Genomic DNA, 20,917 nt, shown 5'->3' with positions numbered 1-20,917 from the left:
GAATTTTGATACGCATTTCTTTAAAGAAAAAAAGTGCGGTTGTCAGAAGTGGGATTTGAACACACGCCCTCATACGACGACCAGAATTCACACATCTCCATATAGCGACGGAGACAAGGTCTTCGAGGCCTTGAGTCTGGCGCCTTAGACCACTTAGCCATCCTGACGCGGAGATAAGAGTCTCATTTCTCGCTCGGAACGTAAATATTGGAATTTTGATACGCATTTCTTTAAAGAAAAAAAGTGCGGTTGTCAGAAGTTGGATTTGAACCCACGCCCTCATACGAGGACCAGAATTCACACATCTCCTTCTCGCGACGGCTATAAGGTCTTCAAGGCCTTGAGTCTGTTGCCTTAGACCACTCGGCCATCCTGACGCGGAGATAAGAGTCTCATTTCTCGTTCGGAACGTAAATATTGGAATTTTGATACGCATTTCTTAAATGAAAAGTAAGTTCTGTTGTCAGAAGTGGGATTTGAACCCACGCCCTCATACGAGTACCAGAGTTCACACATATCCATCTAGCGACGTAGACAAGGTCTTCGAGGCCTTGAGTCTGGCGCCTTAGACCGCTCGGCCATCCTGACGTAGAAATAAGAGTCTCATTTCTCGCTCGGAACGTAAATATTGGAATTTTGATACGCATTTCTTTAAAGAAAAAAAGTGCGTTTGTCAGAAGTGGGATTTGAACCCACGCCCTCATACGAGGACCAGAATTCACACATCTCCATCTAGTGACGGAGACACGGTCTTCGAGGCCTTGAGTCTGGCGCCTTAGACCGCTCGGCCATCCTGACGTGGAAATAAGAGTCTCATTGCTCGCTCGGAACGTAAATATTGGAATTTTGATACGCATTTCTTAAATGAAAAAAAAGTTCTGTTGTCAGAAGTGGGATTTGAACCCACGCCCTCATACGAGGACCAGAATTCACAAATCTCCATCTAGCGACGGAGACAAGGTCTTCGAGGCCTTGAGTCTGGCGCCTTAGACCGCTCGGCCATCCTGACGTGGAAATAAGTGTCTCATTGCTCGCTCGGAACGTAAATATTGGAATTTTGATACGCATTTCTTAAATGAAAAAAAAGTTCTGTTGTCAGAAGTGGGATTTGAACCCACGCCCTCATACGAGGACCAGAATTCACACATCTCCATCAAGGACGGAGACAAAGTCTTCGAGGCCTTGAGTCTGGCGCCTTAGACCGCTCGGCCATCCTGACGTGGAAATAAGAGTCTCATTTCTCGCTCGGAACGTAAATATTGGAATTTTGATACGCATTTCTTAAATGAAAAATAAGCTCTGTTGTCAGAAGTGGGATTTGAACCCACGCCCTCATACGAGGACCAGAATTCACACATCTCCATCTAGCGACGGAGACACGGTCTTCGAGGCCTTGAGTCTGGCGCCTTAGACCGCTCGGCCATCCTGACGTGGAAATAAGAGTCTCATTTCTCGCTCGGAACGTAAATATTGGAATTTTGATAGCCATTTATTTAAAGAAAAAAAGTGCGGTTGTCAAAAGTGGGATTTGAACCCACGCCCTCATACGAGGACCAGAATTCAAACATCTCCATCTAGCGACGGAGACAAGGTCTTCAAGGCCTTGAGTCTGGCGCCTTAGACCGCTCGGCCATCCTGACGTGGAAATAAGAGTCTCATTTCTCGCTCGGAACGTAAATATTGGAATTTTGATACGCATTTCTTAAATGAAAAGTAAGTTCTGTTGTCAGAAGTGGGATTTGAACCCACGCCCTCATACGAGGTCCAGAATTCACACATCTCCATCTAGCGACGGAGACAAGGTCTTCGGGGCCTTGAGTCTGGCGCCTTAGACCGCTCGGCCATCCTGACGTGGAAATGAGAGTCTCATTTCTCGCTCGGAAAGTAAATATTGGAATTTTGATACGCATTTCTTAAATGACAAGTAAGTTCTGTTGTCAGAAGTGGGATTTGAACCCACGGCTCATACGAGGACCAGAATTCACACATCTCCTTCTCGCGACTGTTATAAGGTCTTCAAGGCCTTGAGTCTGGCGCCTTAGACTGTTCGGCCATCCTGATGTGGAAATGAGAGTCTCATTTCTCGCTCGGAACGTAAATATTGGCGCCTTAGACCACTCGGCCATCCTGACGCGGAAAAGAGAGTCTCATTTCTCGTTCGGAACGTAAATATTGGAATTTTGATACCCATTTCTTTAAAGAAAAAAAGGGCGGTTGTCAGAAGTGGGATTTGAACCCACGCCCTCAAACGAGGACCAGAATTCAACATCTCCATCTAGCGACGGAGACAAGGGCTTCGAGGCCTTGAGTCTGGCGCCTTAGACCGCTCGACCATCCTGACGTGGAAATAAGAGTCTCATTACTCGCTCGGAACGTAAATATGGGAATTTTGATACGCATTTCTTTAAAGAAAAAAAGTGCGGTTGTCAGAAGTGGGACTTGAACCCACGCCCTCAAACGAGGACCAGATTTCAAACATCTCCATCTAGCGACGGAGACAAGGTCTTCGAGGCCTTGAGTCTGGCGCCTTAGACCACTCGGCCATCCTGACGCGGAAAAGAGAGTCTCATTTCTCGTTCGGAACGTAAATATTGGAATTTTGATACCAATTTCTTTAAAGAAAAAAATGCGGTTGTCAGAAGTGGGACTTGAACCCACGCCCTCAAACGATGACCAGAATTCACACATCTCCTTCTCGCGACGGTTATAAGGTCTTCAAGGCCTTGAGTCTGGCGCCTTAGACTGTTCGGCCATCCTGATGTGGAAATGAGAGTCTCATTTCTCGTTCGAAACGTAAATATTAGAATTTTGATACCAATTTCTTTAAAGAAAAAAATGCGGTTGTCAGAAGTGGGACTTGAACCCACGCCCTCAAACGAGGACCAGATTTCAAACATCTCCATCTAGCGACGGAGACACGGTCTTCGAGGCATTGAGTCTGGCGCCTTAGACCACTCGGCCATCCTGACGCGGAAAAGAGAGTCTCATTTCTCGTTCGGAACGTAAATATTGGAATTTTGATACCAATTTCTTTAAAGAAAAAAATGCGGTTGTCAGAAGTGGGACTTGAACCCACGCCCTCATACGAGGACCAGAATTCACACATTTCCATCTAGCGACGGAGACACGGTCTTCGAGGCCTTGAGTCTGGCGCCTTAGACCGCTCGGCCATCCTGACGTGGAAATAAGAGTCTCATTTCTCGCTCGGAACGTAAATATTGGCGTTTTAGACCACTCGGCCATCCTGACGCGGAAAAGAGAGTCTCATTTCTCGTTCGGAAAGTAAATATTGGAATTTTGATACGCATTTCTTAAATGACAAGGAAGTTCTGTTGTCAGAAGTGGGATTTGAAACAACGCCCTCATACGAGGACCAGAATTCACACATCTCCTTCTCGCGACATTTATAAGGTCTTCAAGGCCTTGAGTCTGGCGCCTTAGACTGTTCGGCCATCCTGATGTGGAAATGAGAGTCTCATTTCTCGTTCGGAGCGTAAATATTGGAATTTTGATACGCATTTCTTTAAAGAAAAAAAGTGCGTTGTCAGAAGTGGGATTTGAACCCACGCCCTCATACGAGGACCAGAATTCACACATCTCCTTCTCGCAACGGTTATAAGGTCTTCAAGGCCTTGAGTCTGGCGCCTTAGACTGTTCGGCCATCCTGATGTGGAAATGAGAGTCTCATTTCTCGTTCGGAGCGTAAATATTGGAATTTTGATACGCATTTCTTTAAAGAAAAAAAGTGCGTTGTCAGAAGTGGGATTTGAACCCACGCCCTCATACGAGGACCAGAATTCACACATCTCCTTCTCGCGACATTTATAAGGTCTTCAAGGCCTTGAGTCTGGCGCCTTAGACTGTTCGGCCATCCTGATGTGGAAATGAGAGTCTCATTTCTCATTCGGAGCGTAAATATTGGAATTTTGATACGCATTTCTTTAAAGAAAAAAAGTGCGTTGTCAGAAGTGGGATTTAAACCCACGCCATCATACGAGGACCAGAATTCACACATCTCCATATAGCGACGGAGACAAGGTCTTCGAGGCCTTGAGTCTGGCGCCTTAGACCGCTCGGCCATCCTGACGTGGAGATAAGGGTCTCATTTCTCGCTCGGAACGTAAATATTGGAATTTTGATACGCATTTCTTTAAAGAAAAAAAGTGCGGTTGTCAGAAGTTGGATTTGAACCCACGCCCTCATACGAGGACCAGAATTCACACATCTCCTTCTCGCGACGGTTATAAGGTCTTCAAGGCCTTGAGTCTGGCGCCTTAGACCACTCGGCCATCCTGACGCGGAGATAAGAGGCTCATTTCTCGCTCGGAACGTAAATATTGGAATTTTGATACGCATTTCTTTAAAGAAAAAAAGTGCGGTTGTCAGAAGTGGGATTTGAACCCACGCCCTCATACGAGGACCAGAATTCACACATCTCCTTCTCGCGACGGTTATAAGGTCTTCAAGGCCTTGAGTCTGGCGCCTTAGACTGTTCGGTCATCCTGATGTGGAAATGAGAGTCTCATTTCTCGTTCGGAACGTAAATATTGGAATTTTGATACGCATTTCTTTAAAGAAAAAAAGTGCGTTGTCAGAAAAGGGATTTGAACCCACGCCCTCATACGAGGACCAGAATTCACACATCTCCTTCTCGCGACGGTTATAAGGTCTTCAAGGCCTTGAGTCTGGCGCCTTAGACTGTTCGGTCATCCCGATGTGGGAATGAGAGTCTCATTTCTCGTTCGGAACGTAAATATTGGAATTTTGATACGCATTTCTTTAAAGAAAAAAAGTGCGGTTGTCAGAAGTGGGATTTGAACCCACGCCCTCAGACGAGGACCAGAATTCACACATCTCCTTCTCGCAACGGTTATAAGGTCTTCAAGGCCTTGAGTCTGGCGCCTTAGACTGTTCGGTCATCCTGATGTGGAAATGAGAGTCTCATTTCTCGTTCGGAACGTAAATATTGGAATTTTGATACGCATTTCTTTAAAGAAAAAAAGTGCGGTTGTCAGAAGTGGGATTTGAACCCACGCCCTCATACGAGTACCAGAGTTCACACATATCCATCTAGCGACGTAGACAAGGTCTTCGAGGCCTTGAGTCTGGCGCCTTAGACCGCTCGGCCATCCTGACGTGGAAATAAGAGTCTCATTTCTCGCTCGGAACGTAAATATTGGAATTTTGATACGCATTTCTTTAAAGAAAAAAAGTGCGTTTGTCAGAAGTGGGATTTGAACCCACGCCCTCATACGAGGACCAGAATTCACACATCTCCATCTAGCGACGGAGACACGGTCTTCGAGGCCTTGAGTCTGGCGCCTTAGACCGCTCGGTTATCCTGACGTGGAAATGAGAGTCTCATTTCTCGCTCGGAAAGTAAATATTGGAATTTTGATACGCATTTCTTAAATGACAAGTAAGTTCTGTTGTCAGAAGTGGGATTTGAACCCACGGCTCATACGAGGACCAGAATTCACACATCTCCTTCTCGCGACTGTTATAAGGTCTTCAAGGCCTTGAGTCTGGCGCCTTAGACTGTTCGGCCATCCTGATGTGGAAATGAGAGTCTCATTTCTCGCTCGGAACGTAAATATTGGCGCCTTAGACCACTCGGCCATCCTGACGCGGAAAAGAGAGTCTCATTTCTCGTTCGGAACGTAAATATTGGAATTTTGATACCCATTTCTTTAAAGAAAAAAAGTGCGGTTGTCAGAAGTGGGATTTGAACCCACGCCCTCAAACGAGGACCAGAATTCAACATCTCCATCTAGCGACGGAGACAAGGGCTTCGAGGCCTTGAGTCTGGCGCCTTAGACCGCTCGGCCATCCTGACGTGGAAATAAGAGTCTCATTACTCGCTCGGAACGTAAATATTGGAATTTTGATACCAATTTCTTTAAAGAAAAAAATGCGGTTGTCAGAAGTGGGACTTGAACCCACGCCCTCATACGAGGACCAGAATTCACACATTTCCATCTAGCGACGGAGACACGGTCTTCGAGGCCTTGAGTCTGGCGCCTTAGACCGCTCGGCCATCCTGACGTGGAAATAAGAGTCTCATTTCTCGCTCGGAACGTAAATATTGGCGTTTTAGACCACTCGGCCATCCTGACGCGGAAAAGAGAGTCTCATTTCTCGTTCGGAACGTAAATATTGGAATTTTGATACGCATTTCTTAAATGACAAGGAAGTTCTGTTGTCAGAAGTGGGATTTGAAACAACGCCCTCATACGAGGACCAGAATTCACACATCTCCTTCTCGCAACGGTTATAAGGTCTTCAAGGCCTTGAGTCTGGCGCCTTAGACTGTTCGGCCATCCTGATGTGGAAATGAGAGTCTCATTTCTCGTTCGGAGCGTAAATATTGGAATTTTGATACGCATTTCTTACATGACAAGGAAGTTCTGTTGTCAGAAGTGGGATTTGAACCCACGCCCTCATACGAGCACAGAATTCACACATCTCCTTCTCGCGACGGTTATAAGGTCTTCAAGGCCTTGAGTCTGGCGCCTTAGACTGTTCGGCCATCCTGATGTGGAAATGAGAGTCTCATTTCTCGTTCGGAGCGTAAATATTGGAATTTTGATACGCATTTCTTTAAAGAAAAAAAGTGCGTTGTCAGAAGTGGGATTTGAACCCACGCCCTCATACGAGGACCAGAATTCACACATCTCCTTCTCGCAACGGTTATAAGGTCTTCAAGGCCTTGAGTCTGGCGCCTTAGACTGTTCGGCCATCCTGATGTGGAAATGAGAGTCTCATTTCTCGTTCGGAGCGTAAATATTGGAATTTTGATACGCATTTCTTACATGACAAGGAAGTTCTGTTGTCAGAAGTGGGATTTGAACCCACGCCCTCATACGAGCACAGAATTCACACATCTCCTTCTCGCGACGGTTATAAGGTCTTCAAGGCCTTGAGTCTGGCGCCTTAGACTGTTCGGCCATCCTGATGTGGAAATGAGAGTCTCATTTCTCGTTCGGAGCGTAAATATTGGAATTTTGATACGCATTTCTTTAAAGAAAAAAAGTGCGTTGTCAGAAGTGGGATTTGAACCCACGCCCTCATACGAGGACCAGAATTCACACATCTCCTTCTCGCAACGGTTATAAGGTCTTCAAGGCCTTGAGTCTGGCGCCTTAGACTGTTCGGCCATCCTGATGTGGAAATGAGAGTCTCATTTCTCGTTCGGAGCGTAAATATTGGAATTTTGATACGCATTTCTTTAAAGAAAAAAAGTGCGTTGTCAGAAGTGGGATTTGAACCCACGCCATCATACGATGACCAGAATTCACACATCTCCATATAGCGACGGAGACAAGGTCTTCGAGGCCTTGAGTCTGGCGCCTTAGACCGCTCGGCCATCCTGACGTGGAGATAAGGGTCTCATTTCTCGCTCGGAACGTAAATATTGGAATTTTGATACGCATTTCTTTAAAGAAAAAAAGTGCGGTTGTCAGAAGTGGGATTTGAACCCACGCCCTCATACGAGGACCAGAATTCACACATCTCCTTCTCGCAACGGTTATAAGGTCTTCAAGGCCTTGAGTCTGGCGCCTTAGACTGTTCGGCCATCCTGATGTGGAAATGAGAGTCTCATTTCTCGTTCGGAGCGTAAATATTGGAATTTTGATACGCATTTCTTTAAAGAAAAAAAGTGCGTTGTCAGAAGTGGGATTTGAACCCACGCCATCATACGAGGACCAGAATTCACACATCTCCATATAGCGACGGAGACAAGGTCTTCGAGGCCTTGAGTCTGGCGCCTTAGACCGCTCGGCCATCCTGACGTGGAGATAAGGGTCTCATTTCTCGTTCGGAGCGTAAATATTGGAATTTTGATACGCATTTCTTTAAAGAAAAAAAGTGCGGTTGTCAGAAGTGGGATTTGAACCCACGCCCTCATACGAGGACCAGAATTCACACATCTCCTTCTCGCAACGGTTATAAGGTCTTCAAGGCCTTGAGTCTGGCGCCTTAGACTGTTCGGCCATCCTGATGTGGAAATGAGAGTCTCATTTCTCGTTCGGAGCGTAAATATTGGAATTTTGATACGCATTTCTTTAAAGAAGAAAAGTGCGTTGTCAGAAGTGGGATTTGAACCCACGCCATCATACGAGGACCAGAATTCACACATCTCCATATAGCGACGGAGACAAGGTCTTCGAGGCCTTGAGTCTGGCGCCTTAGACCGCTCGGCCATCCTGACGTGGAGATAAGGGTCTCATTTCTCGCTCGGAACGTAAATATTGGAATTTTGATACGCATTTCTTTAAAGAAAAAAAGTGCGGTTGTCAGAAGTGGGATTTGAACCCACGCCCTCATACGAGGACCAGAATTCACACATCTCCTTCTCGTGACGGTTATAAGGTCTTCAAGGCCTTGGGTCTGGCGCCTTAGACTGTTCGGCCATCCTGATGTGGAAATGAGAGTCTCATTTCTCGTTCGGAACGTAAATATTGGAATTTTGATACGCATTTCTTAAATGACAAGGAAGTTCTGTTGTCAGAAGTGGGATTTGAACCCACGCCCTCATACGAGCACAGAATTCACACATCTCCTTCTCGCGACGGTTATAAGGTCTTCAAGGCCTTGAGTCTGGCGCCTTAGACTGTTCGGCCATCCTGATGTGGAAATGAGAGTCTCATTTCTCGTTCGGAGCGTAAATATTGGAATTTTGATACGCATTTCTTTAAAGAAAAAAAGTGCGTTGTCAGAAGTGGGATTTGAACCCACGCCCTCATACGAGGACCAGAATTCACACATCTCCTTCTCGCAACGGTTATAAGGTCTTCAAGGCCTTGAGTCTGGCGCCTTAGACTGTTCGGCCATCCTGATGTGGAAATGAGAGTCTCATTTCTCGTTCGGAGCGTAAATATTGGAATTTTGATACGCATTTCTTTAAAGAAAAAAAGTGCGTTGTCAGAAGTGGGATTTGAACCCACGCCATCATACGAGGACCAGAATTCACACATCTCCATATAGCGACGGAGACAAGGTCTTCGAGGCCTTGAGTCTGGCGCCTTAGACCGCTCGGCCATCCTGACGTGGAGATAAGGGTCTCATTTCTCGCTCGGAACGTAAATATTGGAATTTTGATACGCATTTCTTTAAAGAAAAAAAGTGCGGTTGTCAGAAGTGGGATTTGAACCCACGCCCTCATACGAGGACCAGAATTCACACATCTCCTTCTCGCAACGGTTATAAGGTCTTCAAGGCCTTGAGTCTGGCGCCTTAGACTGTTCGGCCATCCTGATGTGGAAATGAGAGTCTCATTTCTCGTTCGGAGCGTAAATATTGGAATTTTGATACGCATTTCTTTAAAGAAAAAAAGTGCGTTGTCAGAAGTGGGATTTGAACCCACGCCATCATACGAGGACCAGAATTCACACATCTCCATATAGCGACGGAGACAAGGTCTTCGAGGCCTTGAGTCTGGCGCCTTAGACCGCTCGGCCATCCTGACATGGAGATAAGGGTCTCATTTCTCGTTCGGAGCGTAAATATTGGAATTTTGATACGCATTTCTTTAAAGAAGAAAAGTGCGTTGTCAGAAGTGGGATTTGAACCCACGCCATCATACGAGGACCAGAATTCACACATCTCCATATAGCGACGGAGACAAGGTCTTCGAGGCCTTGAGTCTGGCGCCTTAGACCGCTCGGCCATCCTGACGTGGAGATAAGGGTCTCATTTCTCGCTCGGAACGTAAATATTGGAATTTTGATACGCATTTCTTTAAAGAAAAAAAGTGCGGTTGTCAGAAGTGGGATTTGAACCCACGCCCTCATACGAGGACCAGAATTCACACATCTCCTTCTCGCGACGGTTATAAGGTCTTCAAGGCCTTGGGTCTGGCGCCTTAGACTGTTCGGCCATCCTGATGTGGAAATGAGAGTCTCATTTCTCGTTCGGAACGTAAATATTGGAATTTTGATACGCATTTCTTAAATGACAAGGAAGTTCTGTTGTCAGAAGTGGGATTTGAACCCACGCCCTCATACGAGCACAGAATTCACACATCTCCTTCTCGCGACGGTTATAAGGTCTTCAAGGCCTTGAGTCTGGCGCCTTAGACTGTTCGGCCATCCTGATGTGGAAATGAGAGTCTCATTTCTCGTTCGGAGCGTAAATATTGGAATTTTGATACGCATTTCTTTAAAGAAAAAAAGTGCGTTGTCAGAAGTGGGATTTGAACCCACGCCCTCATACGAGGACCAGAATTCACACATCTCCTTCTCGCAACGGTTATAAGGTCTTCAAGGCCTTGAGTCTGGCGCCTTAGACTGTTCGGCCATCCTGATGTGGAAATGAGAGTCTCATTTCTCGTTCGGAGCGTAAATATTGGAATTTTGATACGCATTTCTTACATGACAAGGAAGTTCTGTTGTCAGAAGTGGGATTTGAACCCACGCCCTCATACGAGCACAGAATTCACACATCTCCTTCTCGCGACGGTTATAAGGTCTTCAAGGCCTTGAGTCTGGCGCCTTAGACTGTTCGGCCATCCTGATGTGGAAATGAGAGTCTCATTTCTCGTTCGGAGCGTAAATATTGGAATTTTGATACGCATTTCTTTAAAGAAAAAAAGTGCGTTGTCAGAAGTGGGATTTGAACCCACGCCCTCATACGAGGACCAGAATTCACACATCTCCTTCTCGCAACGGTTATAAGGTCTTCAAGGCCTTGAGTCTGGCGCCTTAGACTGTTCGGCCATCCTGATGTGGAAATGAGAGTCTCATTTCTCGTTCGGAGCGTAAATATTGGAATTTTGATACGCATTTCTTTAAAGAAAAAAAGTGCGTTGTCAGAAGTGGGATTTGAACCCACGCCATCATACGATGACCAGAATTCACACATCTCCATATAGCGACGGAGACAAGGTCTTCGAGGCCTTGAGTCTGGCGCCTTAGACCGCTCGGCCATCCTGACGTGGAGATAAGGGTCTCATTTCTCGCTCGGAACGTAAATATTGGAATTTTGATACGCATTTCTTTAAAGAAAAAAAGTGCGGTTGTCAGAAGTGGGATTTGAACCCACGCCCTCATACGAGGACCAGAATTCACACATCTCCTTCTCGCAACGGTTATAAGGTCTTCAAGGCCTTGAGTCTGGCGCCTTAGACTGTTCGGCCATCCTGATGTGGAAATGAGAGTCTCATTTCTCGTTCGGAGCGTAAATATTGGAATTTTGATACGCATTTCTTTAAAGAAAAAAAGTGCGTTGTCAGAAGTGGGATTTGAACCCACGCCATCATACGAGGACCAGAATTCACACATCTCCATATAGCGACGGAGACAAGGTCTTCGAGGCCTTGAGTCTGGCGCCTTAGACCGCTCGGCCATCCTGACGTGGAGATAAGGGTCTCATTTCTCGTTCGGAGCGTAAATATTGGAATTTTGATACGCATTTCTTTAAAGAAAAAAAGTGCGGTTGTCAGAAGTGGGATTTGAACCCACGCCCTCATACGAGGACCAGAATTCACACATCTCCTTCTCGCAACGGTTATAAGGTCTTCAAGGCCTTGAGTCTGGCGCCTTAGACTGTTCGGCCATCCTGATGTGGAAATGAGAGTCTCATTTCTCGTTCGGAGCGTAAATATTGGAATTTTGATACGCATTTCTTTAAAGAAGAAAAGTGCGTTGTCAGAAGTGGGATTTGAACCCACGCCATCATACGAGGACCAGAATTCACACATCTCCATATAGCGACGGAGACAAGGTCTTCGAGGCCTTGAGTCTGGCGCCTTAGACCGCTCGGCCATCCTGACGTGGAGATAAGGGTCTCATTTCTCGCTCGGAACGTAAATATTGGAATTTTGATACGCATTTCTTTAAAGAAAAAAAGTGCGGTTGTCAGAAGTGGGATTTGAACCCACGCCCTCATACGAGGACCAGAATTCACACATCTCCTTCTCGCGACGGTTATAAGGTCTTCAAGGCCTTGGGTCTGGCGCCTTAGACTGTTCGGCCATCCTGATGTGGAAATGAGAGTCTCATTTCTCGTTCGGAACGTAAATATTGGAATTTTGATACGCATTTCTTAAATGACAAGGAAGTTCTGTTGTCAGAAGTGGGATTTGAACCCACGCCCTCATACGAGCACAGAATTCACACATCTCCTTCTCGCGACGGTTATAAGGTCTTCAAGGCCTTGAGTCTGGCGCCTTAGACTGTTCGGCCATCCTGATGTGGAAATGAGAGTCTCATTTCTCGTTCGGAGCGTAAATATTGGAATTTTGATACGCATTTCTTTAAAGAAAAAAAGTGCGTTGTCAGAAGTGGGATTTGAACCCACGCCCTCATACGAGGACCAGAATTCACACATCTCCTTCTCGCAACGGTTATAAGGTCTTCAAGGCCTTGAGTCTGGCGCCTTAGACTGTTCGGCCATCCTGATGTGGAAATGAGAGTCTCATTTCTCGTTCGGAGCGTAAATATTGGAATTTTGATACGCATTTCTTTAAAGAAAAAAAGTGCGTTGTCAGAAGTGGGATTTGAACCCACGCCATCATACGAGGACCAGAATTCACACATCTCCATATAGCGACGGAGACAAGGTCTTCGAGGCCTTGAGTCTGGCGCCTTAGACCGCTCGGCCATCCTGACGTGGAGATAAGGGTCTCATTTCTCGCTCGGAACGTAAATATTGGAATTTTGATACGCATTTCTTTAAAGAAAAAAAGTGCGGTTGTCAGAAGTGGGATTTGAACCCACGCCCTCATACGAGGACCAGAATTCACACATCTCCTTCTCGCAACGGTTATAAGGTCTTCAAGGCCTTGAGTCTGGCGCCTTAGACTGTTCGGCCATCCTGATGTGGAAATGAGAGTCTCATTTCTCGTTCGGAGCGTAAATATTGGAATTTTGATACGCATTTCTTTAAAGAAAAAAAGTGCGTTGTCAGAAGTGGGATTTGAACCCACGCCATCATACGAGGACCAGAATTCACACATCTCCATATAGCGACGGAGACAAGGTCTTCGAGGCCTTGAGTCTGGCGCCTTAGACCGCTCGGCCATCCTGACATGGAGATAAGGGTCTCATTTCTCGTTCGGAGCGTAAATATTGGAATTTTGATACGCATTTCTTTAAAGAAGAAAAGTGCGTTGTCAGAAGTGGGATTTGAACCCACGCCATCATACGAGGACCAGAATTCACACATCTCCATATAGCGACGGAGACAAGGTCTTCGAGGCCTTGAGTCTGGCGCCTTAGACCGCTCGGCCATCCTGACGTGGAGATAAGGGTCTCATTTCTCGCTCGGAACGTAAATATTGGAATTTTGATACGCATTTCTTTAAAGAAAAAAAGTGCGGTTGTCAGAAGTGGGATTTGAACCCACGCCCTCATACGAGGACCAGAATTCACACATCTCCTTCTCGCGACGGTTATAAGGTCTTCAAGGCCTTGGGTCTGGCGCCTTAGACTGTTCGGCCATCCTGATGTGGAAATGAGCGTCTCATTTCTCGTTCGGAACGTAAATATTGGAATTTTGATACGCATTTCTTAAATGACAAGGAAGTTCTGTTGTCAGAAGTGGGATTTGAACCCACGCCCTCATACGAGCACAGAATTCACACATCTCCTTCTCGCGACGGTTATAAGGTCTTCAAGGCCTTGAGTCTGGCGCCTTAGACTGTTCGGCCATCCTGATGTGGAAATGAGAGTCTCATTTCTCGTTCGGAACGTAAATATTGGAATTTTGATACGCATTTCTTAAATGAAAAGTCAGTTCTGTTGTCAGAAGTGGGATTTGAACCCACGCCCTCATACGAGCACAGAATTCACACATCTCCTTCTCGCGACGGTTATAAGGTCTTCAAGGCCTTGAGTCTGGCGACTTAGACTGTTCGGCCATCCTGATGTGGAAATGAGAGTCTCATTTCTCGTTCGGAACGTAAATATTGGAATTTTGATACGCATTTCTTTAAAGAAAAAAAGTGCGGTTGTCAGAAGTGGGATTTGAACCCACGCCCTCATACGAGGACCAGAATTCACACATCTGCATCTAGCGACGGAGACAAGGTCTTCGAGGCCTTGAGTCTGGCGCCTTAGACCACTCGGCCATCCTGACGTTGAAATAAGAGTCTCATTTCTCGCTCGGAACGTAAATATTTGAATTTTGATACGCTATTCTTTAAAGAAAAAAAAAGCGGTTGTCAGAAGAGGGATTTGAACCCACGCCCTCATTCGATGACCAGAATTCTCACATCTCCATCTAGGTACGGAGACAAGGTCTTCGAGGCCTTGAGTCTGGCGACTTAGACCGCTCGGACATCCTGACGTGGAAATAACAGTCTCATATCTCGCTCGGAACGTAAATATTGGAATTTTGATACGCAAGTCTTTAATTCGTTCCTCAGTGGTAGTTGTTTAATGATCGAGTAGGATCAGGGGCCACGATCTAGGCGGTTTCTCAATACAACCAAAGCAGCTTATTAGCTTTTCGCGTTGACTGCTATGTTTATATATAAGTCACTTATCATCTCGGCGTACTTTATTGCTTAATTTATAACAACCTTCTTAAAAATGAAACAGATGGCAGCTGTCTCGTTGCCCACTAACTTTGGTTTATTAACTGCTGCGTACCTCGTTTTATTTATTTTTGGTAACTTTGGTTCATTAACTGCTGGATACCTCGTTTTTTTATTTTTGGTAACTTTGGATCATTAACTGCTGCATACCTCGTTTTTTTTATTTTTGGTAACTTTGGTTCATTAACTGCTGGATACCTCGTTTTTTTATTTTTGGTAACTTTGGTTCATTAACTGCTGGATACCTCGTTTTTTTATTTTTGGTAACTTTGGTTCATTAACTGCTGGATACCTCGTTTTGTTATTTTTGGTAACTTTGGATCATTAACTGCTGCATACCTCGTTTTTTTATTTTTGGTAACTTTGGTTCATTAACTGCTGGATACCACGTTTAATTTATTTTTGGTAACTTTGGTTCATTAACTGCTGGATACCTCGTTTTTTTATTTTTGGTAACTTTGGTTCATTAACTGCTGGATACCTCGTTTTTTATTTTTGGTAACTTTGGTTCATTAACTGCTGCATACCTCGTTTTTATATTTTTGGTAACTTTGGTTCATTAACTGCTGGATACCTCGTTTTTTTATTTTTGGTAACTTTGGTTCATTAACTGCTGGATACCTCGTTTTTTTATTTTTGGTAACTTTGGTTCATTAACTGCTGGATACCTCGTTTTTTATTTTTGGTAACTTTGGTTCATTAACTGCTGCATACCTCGTTTTTATATTTTTGGTAACTTTGGTTCATTAACTGCTGGATACCTCGTTTTTTTATTTTTGGTAACTTTGGTTCATTAACTGCTGGATACCTCGTTTTTTTATTTTTGGTAACTTTGGTTCATTAACTGCTGGATACCTCGTTTTTTTATTTTTGGTAACTTTGGTTCATTAACTGCTGGATACCTCGTTTTTTTATTTTTGGTAACTTTGGATCATTAACTGCTGCATACCTCGTTTTTTTATTTTTGGTAACTTTGGTTCATTAACTGCTGGATACCTCGTTTTTTTATTTTTGGTAACTTTGGTTCATTAACTGCTGGTTACCTCGTTTTTTTATTTTTGGTAACTTTGGTTCATTAACTGCTGGATACCTCGTTTTTTATTTTTGGTAACTTTGGTTCATTAACTGCTGCATACCTCGTTTTTTTATTTTTGGTAACTTTGGTTAATTAACTGCTGGATACCTCGTTTTTTTATTTTTGGTAACTTTGGTTCATTAACTGCTGGATACCTCGTTTTTTTATTTTTGGTAACTTTGGTTCATTAACTGCTGGATACCTCGTTTTTTATTTTTGGTAACTTTGGTTCATTAACTGCTGGATACCTCGTTTTTTTATTTTTGGTAACTTTGGTTCATTAACTGCTGGATACCTCGTTTTTTTATTTTTGGTAACTTTGGTTCATTAACTGCTGGATACCTCGTTTTTTTATTTTTGGTAACTTTGGATCATTAACTGCTGCATACCTCGTTTTTTTATTTTTGGTAACTTTGGTTCATTAACTGCTGGATACCTCGTTTTTTATTTTTGGTAACTTTGGATCATTAACTGCTGCATACCTCGTTTTTTTATTTTTGGTAACTTTGGTTCATTAACTGCTGGATACCTCGTTTTTTTATTTTTGGTAACTTTGGTTCATTAACTGCTGGATACCTCGTTTTTTTATTTTTGGTAACTTTGGTTCATTAACTGCTGGATACCTCGTTTTGTTATTTTTGGTAACTTTGGATCATTAACTGCTGCATACCTCGTTTTTTTATTTTTGGTAACTTTGGTTCATTAACTGCTGGATACCTCGTTTATTTATTTTTGGTAACTTTGGTTCATTAACTGCTGGATACCTCGTTTTTTATTTTTGGTTACTTTGGTTCATTAACTGCTGGATACCTCGTTTTATTTATTTTTGGTAACTTTAGATCATTAACTGCTGGGTACCTCGTTTCATTTATTTTTGGTAACTTTGGTTCATTAACTGCTGGGTACCTCGATTCATTTACTTCCGGTAACTTCGGTTTATTTATGTTTTGTATCTTCGGTTTATTTACGTGTTGTAACTTCGGTTTATTTACGTGTTATAACTTCGGTTTATTTAAGTGTTGCAACTTCGGTTTATTTACGTGTTGTAACTTCGGTTTATTTACGTGTTGTAACTTAGGTTTATTTACGTGTTGTAACTTCGGTTTATTGACGTGTTGTAACTACGGTTTATTTACGTGTTGTAACTTCGGTTTATTTACGTGTTGTAACTTCGGTTTATTTACGTGTTGTAACTTCGGCTCATTTATTTATCGTAACTTCGGTTCAACTTACGGTATCTTCCGCACATCTTCTCCTGGAAACTGAGTTCATTTACTTATGGTAACTTTGGCTCATTTAATGCTGGTTATTTGACTTCATTTACTTCCGGTATAAGCTTCGTTTTTACCCCAAGACAGACAAACCTCTAGTCGACTATAAGCCCGACTGTTCCGTCATAAATTAACAATGAATCCGCATAGTTATCCGCCGGAAATAAGCCTAACTAATGTACGCCAGGGCCCCTTCGATCCTCGTGTGGCGAAATTATAGAAATTACCGTTAGATAAGTCCGTTAAAACATTTGCATTTGTGTTATAGTTATATACGATAAAATAAATCTAACCTAACAAAGATTCCTAAACCCAAAGAGCGTTGAAAACTAACTATCAAAATTTTTTGTAATTATTTTAAAGTCACGCCTTGGTCACGCTAGTGTTGTCAATCGTGTAAAAAAGCGATACATATTTTATTGGCGATGTATATAGTTGAATTAGTTAATTTCCTGATTGCCCTCGTTAGCGTTGCACGAACAATGGTCTCGAAAAGACCGACCAAGACAATCGGCGATATCCCCAACAGATGGTCTTTTTGGTGCGAGTTAAAACCAGCTTATTCCGCTACTTGAAAAATTGAGCGATAATTACTATAACAGCGTATTTCGCCGACACAAAAGCCACGTTCACACTAGGCACTTAGGAACCGTTTTAAAAGTGTTTCGAACGAGTAAATTGTAATATTTTGCTTTCTATTGTATTTATCGTATGGCTATTAATACAGTTGACACCGAAAATGTTCAATATTATTTTTCGAAACCGTTTAAAAACTGTTCCAAAGTGGCTAGTGTGAACACCGCTAATTTATCAGAGCGAGGCGTTGTTGAAGCGATGCTTGTTAAAATCCTTATTAACAGTCTTAATAACGTACCGAGGTGAGAAATGGCTGATACCAACTTAAATTACGCAACGACATTTCGTCTAATTATAATAATAACTTTTTTAAATAAAATACAGCTAGAACTAGGAAGTATATTTAAAAGACATTTATTACGCTGATAGAAATATATTATTTATTATAGTTTATAAAAATATATTATAAATTCTATTCTATAAAACATATTATATATTAAATTTTATAGAAATATATTATAAATTATATATTACATTTTATAAAAATATATTATAAGTTCTATTTTATAAAACATTATATATTAAATTTTATAGAAATATATTATAAATTATATATTACATTTTATAAAAATATATTATAAATTCTATTCTATAAAACATATTATATATTAAATTTTATAGAAATATATTATAAATTATATATTACATTTTATAAATTATATATTACATTTTATAAAAATATATTGTAAATTCTATTCTATAAAACATATTATATATTAAATTTTATAGAAATATATTATAAATTATATATTACATTTTATAAAATTATATTATAAGTTCTATTCTATAAAACATATTATATATTAAATTTTATAGAAATATATTATAAATTATATATTACATTTTATAAAAATATATTATATGTTCTATTCTATAAAACATATTATATATTAAATTTTATAGAAATATATTATTAATTATATATTACATTTTATTAAATTATATTATAAGTTCTATTCTATAAAACATATTATATATTAAATTTTATAGAAATATATTAAAAATTATATATTACATTTTATAAAATATATTATATGTTATATTCTATAAAATATATTATATATTAAATTTTATAGAAATATATTATAAATTATACATTACATTTTAAAAAAAAATTATAAATTATACATTACATTTTAAAAAATATATTATAAATTATATTTTACATTTTATAAAAATATATTATAAATTATATATTACATTTTATAGAAATATATTATAAATTATATATTACATTTTATAGAAATATATTATAAGAAATATATTATAAGTTATATATTAAATTTTATAGAAATATATTATAAATTATATATTACATTTTAAAAAATATATTATAAATTATATTTTACATTTTATAAAAATATATTATAAATTATATATTAAATTTTATAGAAATATATTATAAATTATATATTAAATTTTATAGAAATATATTATAAATTATATATTACATTTTATAGAAATATATTATAAATTATATATTACATTTTATAGAAATATATTATAAATTATATATTACATTTTATAGAAATATATTATAAATTATATATTACATTTTATAGAAATATATTATAAATTATATATTACATTTTATAGAAATATATTATAAATTATATATTACATTTTATAGAAATATATTATAAATTATATATTAAATTTTATAGAAATATATTATAAATTATATATTACATTTTATAGAAATATATTATAAATTATATATTACATTTTATAGAAATATATTATAAATTATATATTACATTTTATAGAAATATATTATAAATTATATATTACATTTTATAGAAATATATTAAAAATTATATATTACATTTTATAAAAATATATTATAAATTCTATTCTATAAAACATATTATATATTAAATTTTATAGAAATATATTATAAATTATATATTACATTTTATAAATTATATATTACATTTTATAAAAATATATTGTAAATTCTATTCTATAAAACATATTATATATTAAATTTTATAGAAATATATTATAAATTATATATTACATTTTATAAAATTATATTATAAGTTCTATTCTATAAAACATATTATATATTAAATTTTATAGAAATATATTATAAATTATATATTACATTTTATAAAAATATATTATATGTTCTATTCTATAAAACATATTATATATTAAATTTTATAGAAATATATTATTAATTATATATTACATTTTATTAAATTATATTATAAGTTCTATTCTATAAAACATATTATATATTAAATTTTATAGAAATATATTAAAAATTATATATTACATTTTATAAAATATATTATATGTTATATTCTATAAAATATATTATATATTAAATTTTATAGAAATATATTATAAATTATACATTACATTTTAAAAAATATATTATAAATTATACATTACATTTTAAAAAATATATTATAAATTATATTTTACATTTTATAAAAATATATTATAAATTATATATTACATTTTATAGAAATATATTATAAGAAATATATTATAAGTTATATATTAAATTTTATAGAAATATATTATAAATTATATATTACATTTTAAAAAATATATTATAAATTATATTTTACATTTTATAAAAATATATTATAAATTATATATTAAATTTTATAGAAATATATTATAAATTATATATTAAATTTTATAGAAATATATTATAAATTATATATTACATTTTATAGAAATATATTATAAATTATATATTACATTTTATAGAAATATATTATAAATTATATATTACATTTTATAGAAATATATTATAAATTATATATTACATTTTATAGAAATATATTATAAATTATATATTACATTTTATAGAAATATATTATAAATTATATATTACATTTTATAGAAATATATTATAAATTATATATTACATTTTATAGAAATATATTATAAATTATATATTACATTTTATAGAAATATATTATAAATTATATATTACATTTTATAGAAATATATTATAAATTATATATTACATTTTATAGAAATATATTATAAATTATATATTAAATTTTATAGAAATATATTATAAATTATATATTACATTTTATAGAAATATATTACAAATTATATATTACATTTTATAGAAATATATTATAAATTATATATTACATTTTATAGAAATATATTATAAATTATATATTACATTTTATAAAAATATATTATAAATTCTATTCTATAAAACATATTATATATTAAATTTTATAGAAATATATTATAAATTATATATTACATTTTATAAATTATATATTACATTTTATAAAAATATATTGTAAATTCTATTCTATAAAACATATTATATATTAAATTTTATAGAAATATATTATAAATTATATATTACATTTTATAAAATTATATTATAAGTTCTATTCTATAAAACAT

At 38.2% G+C, this 20,917-nt stretch overlaps 39 non-coding genes across 39 annotated transcripts; all 39 read right to left on the bottom strand.

Annotated features, from left to right (window-relative positions):
• Positions 1 to 250: 250 nt before the first annotated feature.
• TRNAL-CAA (transfer RNA leucine (anticodon CAA)) lies at positions 251 to 377 on the bottom strand. The gene is made up of 2 exons: positions 340 to 377; positions 251 to 296 (listed from the first exon to the last, which is right to left on the bottom strand). It is a non-coding gene; the product is annotated as a tRNA-Leu (tRNA).
• Positions 378 to 461: 84 nt separating this feature from the next.
• On the bottom strand, positions 462 to 588 carry TRNAL-CAA (transfer RNA leucine (anticodon CAA)). The gene is made up of 2 exons: positions 551 to 588; positions 462 to 507 (listed from the first exon to the last, which is right to left on the bottom strand). It is a non-coding gene; the product is annotated as a tRNA-Leu (tRNA).
• An 83-nt stretch (positions 589 to 671) lies between these two features.
• Positions 672 to 798, bottom strand: TRNAL-CAA (transfer RNA leucine (anticodon CAA)). Its single transcript has 2 exons — positions 761 to 798; positions 672 to 717 (listed from the first exon to the last, which is right to left on the bottom strand). It is a non-coding gene; the product is annotated as a tRNA-Leu (tRNA).
• Positions 799 to 882: 84 nt separating this feature from the next.
• TRNAL-CAA (transfer RNA leucine (anticodon CAA)) lies at positions 883 to 1,009 on the bottom strand. The gene is made up of 2 exons: positions 972 to 1,009; positions 883 to 928 (listed from the first exon to the last, which is right to left on the bottom strand). It is a non-coding gene; the product is annotated as a tRNA-Leu (tRNA).
• Positions 1,010 to 1,093: 84 nt separating this feature from the next.
• On the bottom strand, positions 1,094 to 1,219 carry TRNAL-CAA (transfer RNA leucine (anticodon CAA)). The gene is made up of 2 exons: positions 1,182 to 1,219; positions 1,094 to 1,139 (listed from the first exon to the last, which is right to left on the bottom strand). It is a non-coding gene; the product is annotated as a tRNA-Leu (tRNA).
• An 84-nt stretch (positions 1,220 to 1,303) lies between these two features.
• Positions 1,304 to 1,430, bottom strand: TRNAL-CAA (transfer RNA leucine (anticodon CAA)). The gene is made up of 2 exons: positions 1,393 to 1,430; positions 1,304 to 1,349 (listed from the first exon to the last, which is right to left on the bottom strand). It is a non-coding gene; the product is annotated as a tRNA-Leu (tRNA).
• Positions 1,431 to 1,513: 83 nt separating this feature from the next.
• TRNAL-CAA (transfer RNA leucine (anticodon CAA)) lies at positions 1,514 to 1,640 on the bottom strand. The gene is made up of 2 exons: positions 1,603 to 1,640; positions 1,514 to 1,559 (listed from the first exon to the last, which is right to left on the bottom strand). It is a non-coding gene; the product is annotated as a tRNA-Leu (tRNA).
• An 84-nt stretch (positions 1,641 to 1,724) lies between these two features.
• On the bottom strand, positions 1,725 to 1,851 carry TRNAL-CAA (transfer RNA leucine (anticodon CAA)). The gene is made up of 2 exons: positions 1,814 to 1,851; positions 1,725 to 1,770 (listed from the first exon to the last, which is right to left on the bottom strand). It is a non-coding gene; the product is annotated as a tRNA-Leu (tRNA).
• Positions 1,852 to 2,215: 364 nt separating this feature from the next.
• TRNAL-CAA (transfer RNA leucine (anticodon CAA)) lies at positions 2,216 to 2,341 on the bottom strand. Its single transcript has 2 exons — positions 2,304 to 2,341; positions 2,216 to 2,261 (listed from the first exon to the last, which is right to left on the bottom strand). It is a non-coding gene; the product is annotated as a tRNA-Leu (tRNA).
• Positions 2,342 to 2,424: 83 nt separating this feature from the next.
• Positions 2,425 to 2,551, bottom strand: TRNAL-CAA (transfer RNA leucine (anticodon CAA)). Its single transcript has 2 exons — positions 2,514 to 2,551; positions 2,425 to 2,470 (listed from the first exon to the last, which is right to left on the bottom strand). It is a non-coding gene; the product is annotated as a tRNA-Leu (tRNA).
• Positions 2,552 to 2,842: 291 nt separating this feature from the next.
• TRNAL-CAA (transfer RNA leucine (anticodon CAA)) lies at positions 2,843 to 2,969 on the bottom strand. Its single transcript has 2 exons — positions 2,932 to 2,969; positions 2,843 to 2,888 (listed from the first exon to the last, which is right to left on the bottom strand). It is a non-coding gene; the product is annotated as a tRNA-Leu (tRNA).
• An 82-nt stretch (positions 2,970 to 3,051) lies between these two features.
• Positions 3,052 to 3,178, bottom strand: TRNAL-CAA (transfer RNA leucine (anticodon CAA)). The gene is made up of 2 exons: positions 3,141 to 3,178; positions 3,052 to 3,097 (listed from the first exon to the last, which is right to left on the bottom strand). It is a non-coding gene; the product is annotated as a tRNA-Leu (tRNA).
• Positions 3,179 to 3,542: 364 nt separating this feature from the next.
• Positions 3,543 to 3,669, bottom strand: TRNAL-CAA (transfer RNA leucine (anticodon CAA)). Its single transcript has 2 exons — positions 3,632 to 3,669; positions 3,543 to 3,588 (listed from the first exon to the last, which is right to left on the bottom strand). It is a non-coding gene; the product is annotated as a tRNA-Leu (tRNA).
• Positions 3,670 to 3,751: 82 nt separating this feature from the next.
• Positions 3,752 to 3,878, bottom strand: TRNAL-CAA (transfer RNA leucine (anticodon CAA)). Its single transcript has 2 exons — positions 3,841 to 3,878; positions 3,752 to 3,797 (listed from the first exon to the last, which is right to left on the bottom strand). It is a non-coding gene; the product is annotated as a tRNA-Leu (tRNA).
• Positions 3,879 to 3,960: 82 nt separating this feature from the next.
• Positions 3,961 to 4,087, bottom strand: TRNAL-CAA (transfer RNA leucine (anticodon CAA)). Its single transcript has 2 exons — positions 4,050 to 4,087; positions 3,961 to 4,006 (listed from the first exon to the last, which is right to left on the bottom strand). It is a non-coding gene; the product is annotated as a tRNA-Leu (tRNA).
• Positions 4,088 to 4,170: 83 nt separating this feature from the next.
• On the bottom strand, positions 4,171 to 4,297 carry TRNAL-CAA (transfer RNA leucine (anticodon CAA)). Its single transcript has 2 exons — positions 4,260 to 4,297; positions 4,171 to 4,216 (listed from the first exon to the last, which is right to left on the bottom strand). It is a non-coding gene; the product is annotated as a tRNA-Leu (tRNA).
• Positions 4,298 to 5,009: 712 nt separating this feature from the next.
• On the bottom strand, positions 5,010 to 5,136 carry TRNAL-CAA (transfer RNA leucine (anticodon CAA)). The gene is made up of 2 exons: positions 5,099 to 5,136; positions 5,010 to 5,055 (listed from the first exon to the last, which is right to left on the bottom strand). It is a non-coding gene; the product is annotated as a tRNA-Leu (tRNA).
• An 83-nt stretch (positions 5,137 to 5,219) lies between these two features.
• Positions 5,220 to 5,346, bottom strand: TRNAL-CAA (transfer RNA leucine (anticodon CAA)). Its single transcript has 2 exons — positions 5,309 to 5,346; positions 5,220 to 5,265 (listed from the first exon to the last, which is right to left on the bottom strand). It is a non-coding gene; the product is annotated as a tRNA-Leu (tRNA).
• Positions 5,347 to 5,710: 364 nt separating this feature from the next.
• TRNAL-CAA (transfer RNA leucine (anticodon CAA)) lies at positions 5,711 to 5,836 on the bottom strand. Its single transcript has 2 exons — positions 5,799 to 5,836; positions 5,711 to 5,756 (listed from the first exon to the last, which is right to left on the bottom strand). It is a non-coding gene; the product is annotated as a tRNA-Leu (tRNA).
• An 82-nt stretch (positions 5,837 to 5,918) lies between these two features.
• Positions 5,919 to 6,045, bottom strand: TRNAL-CAA (transfer RNA leucine (anticodon CAA)). The gene is made up of 2 exons: positions 6,008 to 6,045; positions 5,919 to 5,964 (listed from the first exon to the last, which is right to left on the bottom strand). It is a non-coding gene; the product is annotated as a tRNA-Leu (tRNA).
• Positions 6,046 to 6,619: 574 nt separating this feature from the next.
• On the bottom strand, positions 6,620 to 6,746 carry TRNAL-CAA (transfer RNA leucine (anticodon CAA)). Its single transcript has 2 exons — positions 6,709 to 6,746; positions 6,620 to 6,665 (listed from the first exon to the last, which is right to left on the bottom strand). It is a non-coding gene; the product is annotated as a tRNA-Leu (tRNA).
• A 292-nt stretch (positions 6,747 to 7,038) lies between these two features.
• Positions 7,039 to 7,165, bottom strand: TRNAL-CAA (transfer RNA leucine (anticodon CAA)). The gene is made up of 2 exons: positions 7,128 to 7,165; positions 7,039 to 7,084 (listed from the first exon to the last, which is right to left on the bottom strand). It is a non-coding gene; the product is annotated as a tRNA-Leu (tRNA).
• An 82-nt stretch (positions 7,166 to 7,247) lies between these two features.
• On the bottom strand, positions 7,248 to 7,374 carry TRNAL-CAA (transfer RNA leucine (anticodon CAA)). Its single transcript has 2 exons — positions 7,337 to 7,374; positions 7,248 to 7,293 (listed from the first exon to the last, which is right to left on the bottom strand). It is a non-coding gene; the product is annotated as a tRNA-Leu (tRNA).
• Positions 7,375 to 7,457: 83 nt separating this feature from the next.
• On the bottom strand, positions 7,458 to 7,584 carry TRNAL-CAA (transfer RNA leucine (anticodon CAA)). The gene is made up of 2 exons: positions 7,547 to 7,584; positions 7,458 to 7,503 (listed from the first exon to the last, which is right to left on the bottom strand). It is a non-coding gene; the product is annotated as a tRNA-Leu (tRNA).
• Positions 7,585 to 7,666: 82 nt separating this feature from the next.
• On the bottom strand, positions 7,667 to 7,793 carry TRNAL-CAA (transfer RNA leucine (anticodon CAA)). The gene is made up of 2 exons: positions 7,756 to 7,793; positions 7,667 to 7,712 (listed from the first exon to the last, which is right to left on the bottom strand). It is a non-coding gene; the product is annotated as a tRNA-Leu (tRNA).
• An 83-nt stretch (positions 7,794 to 7,876) lies between these two features.
• TRNAL-CAA (transfer RNA leucine (anticodon CAA)) lies at positions 7,877 to 8,003 on the bottom strand. The gene is made up of 2 exons: positions 7,966 to 8,003; positions 7,877 to 7,922 (listed from the first exon to the last, which is right to left on the bottom strand). It is a non-coding gene; the product is annotated as a tRNA-Leu (tRNA).
• An 82-nt stretch (positions 8,004 to 8,085) lies between these two features.
• Positions 8,086 to 8,212, bottom strand: TRNAL-CAA (transfer RNA leucine (anticodon CAA)). The gene is made up of 2 exons: positions 8,175 to 8,212; positions 8,086 to 8,131 (listed from the first exon to the last, which is right to left on the bottom strand). It is a non-coding gene; the product is annotated as a tRNA-Leu (tRNA).
• A 502-nt stretch (positions 8,213 to 8,714) lies between these two features.
• Positions 8,715 to 8,841, bottom strand: TRNAL-CAA (transfer RNA leucine (anticodon CAA)). The gene is made up of 2 exons: positions 8,804 to 8,841; positions 8,715 to 8,760 (listed from the first exon to the last, which is right to left on the bottom strand). It is a non-coding gene; the product is annotated as a tRNA-Leu (tRNA).
• Positions 8,842 to 8,923: 82 nt separating this feature from the next.
• On the bottom strand, positions 8,924 to 9,050 carry TRNAL-CAA (transfer RNA leucine (anticodon CAA)). The gene is made up of 2 exons: positions 9,013 to 9,050; positions 8,924 to 8,969 (listed from the first exon to the last, which is right to left on the bottom strand). It is a non-coding gene; the product is annotated as a tRNA-Leu (tRNA).
• Positions 9,051 to 9,133: 83 nt separating this feature from the next.
• Positions 9,134 to 9,260, bottom strand: TRNAL-CAA (transfer RNA leucine (anticodon CAA)). Its single transcript has 2 exons — positions 9,223 to 9,260; positions 9,134 to 9,179 (listed from the first exon to the last, which is right to left on the bottom strand). It is a non-coding gene; the product is annotated as a tRNA-Leu (tRNA).
• Positions 9,261 to 9,342: 82 nt separating this feature from the next.
• TRNAL-CAA (transfer RNA leucine (anticodon CAA)) lies at positions 9,343 to 9,469 on the bottom strand. Its single transcript has 2 exons — positions 9,432 to 9,469; positions 9,343 to 9,388 (listed from the first exon to the last, which is right to left on the bottom strand). It is a non-coding gene; the product is annotated as a tRNA-Leu (tRNA).
• An 82-nt stretch (positions 9,470 to 9,551) lies between these two features.
• TRNAL-CAA (transfer RNA leucine (anticodon CAA)) lies at positions 9,552 to 9,678 on the bottom strand. The gene is made up of 2 exons: positions 9,641 to 9,678; positions 9,552 to 9,597 (listed from the first exon to the last, which is right to left on the bottom strand). It is a non-coding gene; the product is annotated as a tRNA-Leu (tRNA).
• Positions 9,679 to 10,808: 1,130 nt separating this feature from the next.
• Positions 10,809 to 10,935, bottom strand: TRNAL-CAA (transfer RNA leucine (anticodon CAA)). The gene is made up of 2 exons: positions 10,898 to 10,935; positions 10,809 to 10,854 (listed from the first exon to the last, which is right to left on the bottom strand). It is a non-coding gene; the product is annotated as a tRNA-Leu (tRNA).
• A 292-nt stretch (positions 10,936 to 11,227) lies between these two features.
• Positions 11,228 to 11,354, bottom strand: TRNAL-CAA (transfer RNA leucine (anticodon CAA)). Its single transcript has 2 exons — positions 11,317 to 11,354; positions 11,228 to 11,273 (listed from the first exon to the last, which is right to left on the bottom strand). It is a non-coding gene; the product is annotated as a tRNA-Leu (tRNA).
• A 292-nt stretch (positions 11,355 to 11,646) lies between these two features.
• Positions 11,647 to 11,773, bottom strand: TRNAL-CAA (transfer RNA leucine (anticodon CAA)). The gene is made up of 2 exons: positions 11,736 to 11,773; positions 11,647 to 11,692 (listed from the first exon to the last, which is right to left on the bottom strand). It is a non-coding gene; the product is annotated as a tRNA-Leu (tRNA).
• A 711-nt stretch (positions 11,774 to 12,484) lies between these two features.
• TRNAL-CAA (transfer RNA leucine (anticodon CAA)) lies at positions 12,485 to 12,611 on the bottom strand. Its single transcript has 2 exons — positions 12,574 to 12,611; positions 12,485 to 12,530 (listed from the first exon to the last, which is right to left on the bottom strand). It is a non-coding gene; the product is annotated as a tRNA-Leu (tRNA).
• A 292-nt stretch (positions 12,612 to 12,903) lies between these two features.
• Positions 12,904 to 13,030, bottom strand: TRNAL-CAA (transfer RNA leucine (anticodon CAA)). The gene is made up of 2 exons: positions 12,993 to 13,030; positions 12,904 to 12,949 (listed from the first exon to the last, which is right to left on the bottom strand). It is a non-coding gene; the product is annotated as a tRNA-Leu (tRNA).
• An 82-nt stretch (positions 13,031 to 13,112) lies between these two features.
• Positions 13,113 to 13,239, bottom strand: TRNAL-CAA (transfer RNA leucine (anticodon CAA)). Its single transcript has 2 exons — positions 13,202 to 13,239; positions 13,113 to 13,158 (listed from the first exon to the last, which is right to left on the bottom strand). It is a non-coding gene; the product is annotated as a tRNA-Leu (tRNA).
• Positions 13,240 to 13,952: 713 nt separating this feature from the next.
• On the bottom strand, positions 13,953 to 14,079 carry TRNAL-CAA (transfer RNA leucine (anticodon CAA)). The gene is made up of 2 exons: positions 14,042 to 14,079; positions 13,953 to 13,998 (listed from the first exon to the last, which is right to left on the bottom strand). It is a non-coding gene; the product is annotated as a tRNA-Leu (tRNA).
• Positions 14,080 to 20,917: the final 6,838 nt, after the last annotated feature.

The sequence above is a fragment of the Leiobunum rupestre genome, chromosome 3 (genome assembly GCF_980474605.1).
Source record: "Leiobunum rupestre chromosome 3, qqLeiRupe1.1.hap1, whole genome shotgun sequence".
Classification (NCBI taxonomy): domain Eukaryota; kingdom Metazoa; phylum Arthropoda; class Arachnida; order Opiliones; family Sclerosomatidae; genus Leiobunum; species Leiobunum rupestre.
Note: the sequence above shows the minus strand (reverse complement) of the source record. Positions and strands in the feature narration are given on the sequence as shown.